The sequence below is a fragment of the Physeter macrocephalus genome, chromosome 5, assembly GCF_002837175.3.
Source record: "Physeter macrocephalus isolate SW-GA chromosome 5, ASM283717v5, whole genome shotgun sequence".
NCBI lineage: Eukaryota > Metazoa > Chordata > Mammalia > Artiodactyla > Physeteridae > Physeter > Physeter macrocephalus.
The window spans coordinates 15244891-15251944 of record NC_041218.1 but is presented as its reverse complement, the minus strand read 5'-3'; positions in this window follow the sequence as shown (position 1 = coordinate 15251944).

Here is a 7054-nt window from a genome sequence, read left to right as displayed (position 1 = left end):
CACACATGTATTTAACCATACCTCAAGAAAGATGACCTGTCTGCTTGGTGACCTCCAGGAAATGATGTTCATTGCACTACAAAAGAGCCCCTTAGGACTCCCCTGGTGGCACAGTGGTTAAGAATCGCCTGCCAATGCAGGGGACACGTGTTCAATCCCTGGCCTGGGAAGACCCCACATGTCGCGAAGCAACTAAGCCTGTGCACCACAACTACTGAGCCTGTGCTCTAGAGCCCACGAGCCACAACTACTGAGCCCTGTGCTGCAACTACTGAAGCCCACGCACCTAAAGCCCATGCTCCCCAACAAGAGAAGCCACCACAATGAGAAGCCCACACACCGAAATGAAGAGTAACCCCCGCTCACCACAACTACAGAAAGCCCGCACACAGCAACAAAGACCCAACGCAGCCAAAAATAAATAAAATTTAAAAAAAAAAGAAAGAGCCCCTTAAAATCCATGTATATTGAAAACATAATAATTCAAAGGAAAAAAAAGCTTAGGAAATAATCTGGGAAGGTAGTAGTTGTTTCCAGTAATTTGCTATTTTAGATAATGGAACCTACTGAGAAAAGAATACTAAATATCAAAGAACAAGGTCAAGGAAAGATAATACAACTATGGAATATTATATAGATGTAAAATGATAACTATGAAAAGTATGTGGAAATTTTTATTGGTCAAATTATAAAATATTAAGTATATATAAAAATACTCTATTACTCAAAGCTGGTGAGAGTACAATGAAATGTATTCTCAAAGTGGACCTTGGGGATATAAATTGGCCCAGGATTTCTGAAAAATAATTGATAATATGGAATAAGACCTTTTAAATCTATTCAGACCATTCACCTCAGTGATTTCACCTCTAGGAATTTATTCTAAGGAAAGGATCTGAAAATTAGACAGTTTATACACAAAGATATTTAGGACACCATTATGTACAAGAGCAAAACATTAGAAACAACCAAATGTTAAACACTGGGGGAATGGTTAAATTATGGTAGATGCACAGAGAGGAATATTATGCAAAAATAAATAAATAAATAAATAGCCCCTTTCGCCATGTGAGGATACAATGAGAAGTCTGCAACCCAGAAGGGGTGCCTCACCCCAGTAGGCTGCCACACTGATCTCTATGAGTTCCACCTCCATAACTAATTACACTTTTCATATTTAAGCAAGAATGGTGAAGGAACCAGGAATTCTTCTGTTGAAGAGTTAAAGGGGATGCAAGTGCCAACCACAAAACTTTACAAAGGAACAAATATAATCAAGTTGCTAAAGGAAAAAATGTTTTTAGTAAAGAAATTAACTCAGATACATGGAAGCTATAAGACAATGAATTATACAAGAATTTGGGGGAAAATGTCTATTTAGACATAAAATGATGGGTAAAAATAGGTCTTCAGTGACATGGGAAAATGTTTATGACAATGCTTAAGAAAGAAAACAGAATAAAAAATTGTATATAGAGCATATCCCTCAACTAGGTGAAATAGGAGGCATATGGAAAAGTCTGGAAGGAATTTCACCCAAATGTTGAGAGCTGCTTGAATAAGCTGCATAGCAACCTCAGGCAACAAAATACAGGGGAATATGTATGTCTGGGTAGCACGTGTGTATGTGTTTAATTGTGAATTAAATACCACCATGTCTTCCAGCTTCAGTAAAACTTGTAAAGAGCTGAAACTCTGTTATAAGGTACTTGTATCACCTGTGAAGCAGTATAGTGTTATTTGCAAGTGGACTTGGATGAGTCATAAATATGTATTGCAAACTCTAGGGCAATTGCTTAAAAGAATAAAAACAGAAGAAAAATTGAAATGTTAAGAGAGGAGAGAAATAGAATGACATAAAATGTTCATAAAACTAGAGAAGGCAGAAAAAGACAAAAAAAAACAGAAACAACACAATCAATGAATGAAAACAGTAACAAATATGGCAAACATGTCCACAATCACTTTAAATGTGAATGGCCTTCATATGTATACACTGATGTGTATAAAATTGATAAGAACCTGCTCTATAAAAAAATAAATAAAATAAAATTCAAAAAAAATGTGAATGGCCTAAATAAACCAATTAAAAAAAGAATATCAAAATAGATAGAAAAAAAACCAAGACCCAACTATAGAGTCTACAAGAAACCCACTTTAAATATAAAGACATAGATAGATTAAATGTAAAGGGATGGAGAAAGATATACCATGCTAGCACTAATCAAAAGAAAGTTGGCATAGTTATGTTCATTTTAGAGCAGAATTCAGAGAAGGAAATTTATCAGGGATAAAGAGAAGCATTATAAAATGATAAAGGGGCCAATTTTCCAAGAAGATATAACAACTCTTAATGTGTATACTCCTAACAAGAGAGCAACGAAATATGTGAGGCAAGAACTGATAGAACAGCAGGGAGAAACAGATGAATCTACTATTATAGCTGGAGACTTCAACACCCCTCTATCAGTAACTGACAAACCCATCAGGCAGAAAATCAGTAAGGACACAGTTAAACAGAACAGCCCCATCAATCAACTGAATTTAATTGACATTTATAGACTACTCCATCCAACCACAGCAGATTACACATTCTTCTCAAACTCACATGGAATATTCACCAAGATAGACTATATTCTGGGCCATAACAAATTAAAGAGAAGAAATAGCTCCGTGTCACTCAGTCATTATGTTACCCCAAATAACAGACACTATTAATTTGAATGTATCTTTCTAGCCATGCAAAATGAAGCAGAGTTCGTCTTTTAAAAAGCACAAAATTAGACAATCTACCATGAAATAATATTTTTGCTGCCTATTAAAAAAAAGACCTAAGCTAATAAGTCTAAAGAAACGGTAACATATTCACTTGAAATCAATTTTTCTCAGAAGCAGAAAGGTTGTCAGTTTTCGCATCTCTACAGACTGACATGAATCTGGTCTGTGTTGTTTTCCCTCCTTGCACAATGGGAAATATCCCTTCTCCTCCGAACACCAATTCCCCCATTATGCTCTGAATTCCAGCCCTTCTCACTCTCCTCTCTGTCTTCACTCCATGGGCCACCCCCATCAGTGAACAACACGTCTGGTATCCATAATTTTAAGGTTGCCATATTTAGCAAATAAAAACACAGACACGTAGGTAAATTTAGTAGGAATAAATGAAACTTTGTTGATGTTCTTTGCCTGTGTTTTAGCTTATCAATACCATTTGTAATTCTGACTGCCACCCATCACAATACCATCTTTCTACCTTTTGAGGCCTATCAAATTCAGTAAGTCACTCTGAACTCATTGATGTGAAGAGCATACAAACCCCAACTTCTGAGGTTCAGGGGACAGTAACCTCAGAAGACAGAAACCTTAATTGTCCGGAAAGGGGTTGAGACATGGAGGACTTTGTCATAGGCCAAAGCAGACTTTTGACCCTGCAGAAATACTTGAGATGTTACTCCTGGTGGGGGAGAAAGAGGTAGGCAGCCTGGGCAGGAAATGCGTTATGGAAAGTTGATGTGTGTGCCAGTGAAGGGAAAGACATCGAGGCAAACACTTTTCACAACCGTCCCCCCAAGGCAGTGTGCAGAAGCTTTTAAGTTACCTGCGTTAAAGCCGAGGCTAGAAATGGAATGTGGCTTTCTGGACCCAGCCTCCCTGTCCATGAAGTCCTCTATCTCAGCTACAAGCACTGGGAAGTCCCTGCAAAATGCCATGAAATATGTCAGGAGGTCAATCGGCCAGTGCCCCCCAGTGGAGCACAGAATTAGCCACAAGGGGGTGGGGTTCTCAAGGTCATGGTGCCATTTCCCTCCAGCAGCTGAAGAGCCCCAGACACATTCCCCCATCCTTCCCAGATTACATCCTGCACCAGTTCTAATCCTTTTGCCCTCTTCCTGACCCTCCCCTGCCCTTGTATACTTTGGAATCCAAATCAATAGATTATAAGATCAATTAGAAAGCAAATCATCGTGATCAGTCCCAATCAACAAACAAGATTAAATTGGCTGTCTGGATGGGAGGGGAGTTTGGGGGAGAATGGATACCTGTATATGTACGGCTGAGACGCTCTGCTGTGCACATGAAACTATCACAACATTGTTAGTCAGCTATACTTCTATATAAAATTAAGTTTTTTAAAGAAGATTAAATTGGCTGAGATTTAAATTTTTTAATTAAAATTTTGATTGCAGTATCTCTGATGGTGGAGTTATAGTGGTTTTTATTTCCTTTTTTGCTAATCTGAATTTTTTCAGAAAAGGTAACATTAAATAGATTAGGTTTAATGGGCTACCTATAGTATTGGGATGACCAAAATGTTCGTTCGTTTTTTTCCATAAGATGGCTCTAGTAGCACTTAGTTGTCTTTTTCATTCAAAACAATTTTGTTAGCGTGTATGTGACAGCTGTCATATGAACATGCATTTTAAAAAAGACATCAAAATTGGTGAATATTTGTGTAGCCATTTTAATATTGAAGATGAAAGAAAAAAGCAACATTTCCGACACTTAATGCTTTATTATTTCAAGAAAGGTAAAAATGCAACTGAAACGCACAGAAAGATTTGTGCAGTGTATGGAGAAGGTGCTGTGACTGATCGAACATGTCAAAAGTGGTTTGCAAAGTTTTGTGCTGGAGATTTCTCGCTGGACGATGTTCCAAGATCGGGCAGACCAGGTGAAGTTGAGAGCCATCAAATCAAGATATTAACTGAGAACAATCAATGTTATACCACGCGGGAGATAGCCGACAGACTCAGAATATCCAAATCTAGCGTTGAAAATCATTTGCGCCAGCTTGGTTATGTTAATCGCTTTGATGTTTGGGTTCCACATAAGTTAAGCAAAAAATACCTTCTTGACTGTATTTCCACATGTGATTCTCCTTAAATGTGATGAAAACGTTCCATTTTAAAAATAAATTGTGACGGATGATGAAAAGTGGATACTGTACAACAATGTGGAATGGAAGAGATTGTGGGGCAAGTGAATGAACTACCACCAACCACAACAAAGGCCCGTCTTCATCCAAAGAAAGTGATATTGTGTATATGGTGGGATTGGAACGGAGTCCTCTATTACAAGCTTCTTCCAGAAAACCAAATGATTAATTCCAATAAGTACTACTCCCAATCAGACCAAATGAAAGCGGCACTCGACGAAAAGCGTCCAGAATTAGTCAAGAGAAAATGCATAATCTTCCATCAGAATAACACAAGACTGCATGTTTCTTTGATGACCAGGCAAAAACGGTTACAGCTTGGCTGGGAAGTTCTGATTCATCTGCCGTATTCACCAGACATTTCACCTTCGGATTTCCATTTATTTAGGTCTTTACAAAATTCTCTTAATGGAAAAAATTTCAATTCCCTGGAAGACTGTAAAGGCACCTGGAACAGTTCTCTGCTCAAAAAGATAAAAAGTTTTGGGAAGATGGAATTATGAAGTTGCCTGAAAAATGGCAGAAGGTAGTGGAACAAAAGGGTGAATACGTTGTTCAATAAAGTTCTTGGTGAAAATGAAAAATGTGTTTTATTTTTACTTAAAAACCGAAGGCACTTTTTGGCCAACCCAAAAATATGATGTTCTGATTTAAATTTGGTTAATTCCATCTTTTTTCAAGAACTTTACTCCTAAACTTGTCTTGCAAGGAATCCAGAAAGAACAGTAGCAGGGAAATGTAAAACAGCATTCTAAACACATACCGGTTCTTGGACCTCAAATCCAGGCAGTGATTATTCTCTCTCTCTCTCTCTCTCTCTCTCTCTCTCTCTCACTTAAAGCTTTAGGAATTTCTAAAGGGAATAGCTACTTCTGAATTCCGCTACAAATAGAACATCCCGGCTGTTCTTCAAAAGCAGCCACAATGCCGAATCACTCTGGGGGAAAAAGACCAACATCTATTTGTACTAAAATGCAGCATCTCCATTTTAGCTTTTAAGCCATTATTTAAAAAACAAAAACAAAAATACCCCAACTCTTTGTACTAATGTTTTCTTTAGAACAATCTCAGAATTGTAAAATGATCAATGAAAGACACCACTGATTTGAGGCATATCATCACATCACAGAATCAAAGTCTAAATACTTAACACTAATGCATATTTTCAGGGTACTGATGTAACCACCTAGGAACCAGTCACTCTAAAACAACTTTACAATAGGAGCTTTCCAGCTATGTTGTTTCATGCTTCTGTAATGCTATCCTTTGGCACAAATATGACACATAGTAGTTTAACTACATGAATATGAGTTACCTAGAATTGTGACTACAATTTTTGCAGTCTCCCAACACCAGCGAGATCAAACACACACCACCTCTAATTATTCCCCCAGGTGGGTGTAGCAAGGAAGGTGTGGGAGATCTTTAGAGAAAGAAAGTTACTGGATAAATAGTGCACGGTCCAACAACAATAAAAACATTTCATTAATTATCTAACCCAGGCACTGGACCAAAGGATCTCTCTTATTTGTTATTGTTTCTTGTTTGCTTGTTACCTTAAACCGTGCTTGGCAGGTGCAATGTGGAAGAGGAGAAACAGGGACAAGAAATGCCAACTATGGTTTAAGTTCACATTCATGCCAACCAAGTGGTCAGGCTCTGGGTGTGGGACCAGCCTGACCTTCGTCCTAAGCCTTAGCTGCTTCTCCTAACTCCTTATTCTTCCACCATTTTGAACCTTTTTACATTCCGAGCATGTAAAATCTCTTAGGGGAACGAGGTGTACCAAGTAGTCCACACTGTGTTTTCGGTTTTAATCTGAAGTATACTTATTAAAACATAATATAAAGATATATTAAAACTATTCTATTTCTTCAGCTATGTCTAAAATATTGGAGTATCTGACACCACTGTGTGAATATATGTGTTTTTAAATCCCTTTATTTTTCTTTCAAGGATTTTTTGGTTTTCTCAAATGTGCTTAAACTTTCCTGATATCCTGTCCTTCTGTTTTGTTAGTTTTTTTTTTTAACCTCTGTAAACAGCTGAAACACACATTAGTTTCTTCATAGTGGTCTGCTTTCTCTAATTTTTAGGTTCAAATTCTCCTTTTGGTTG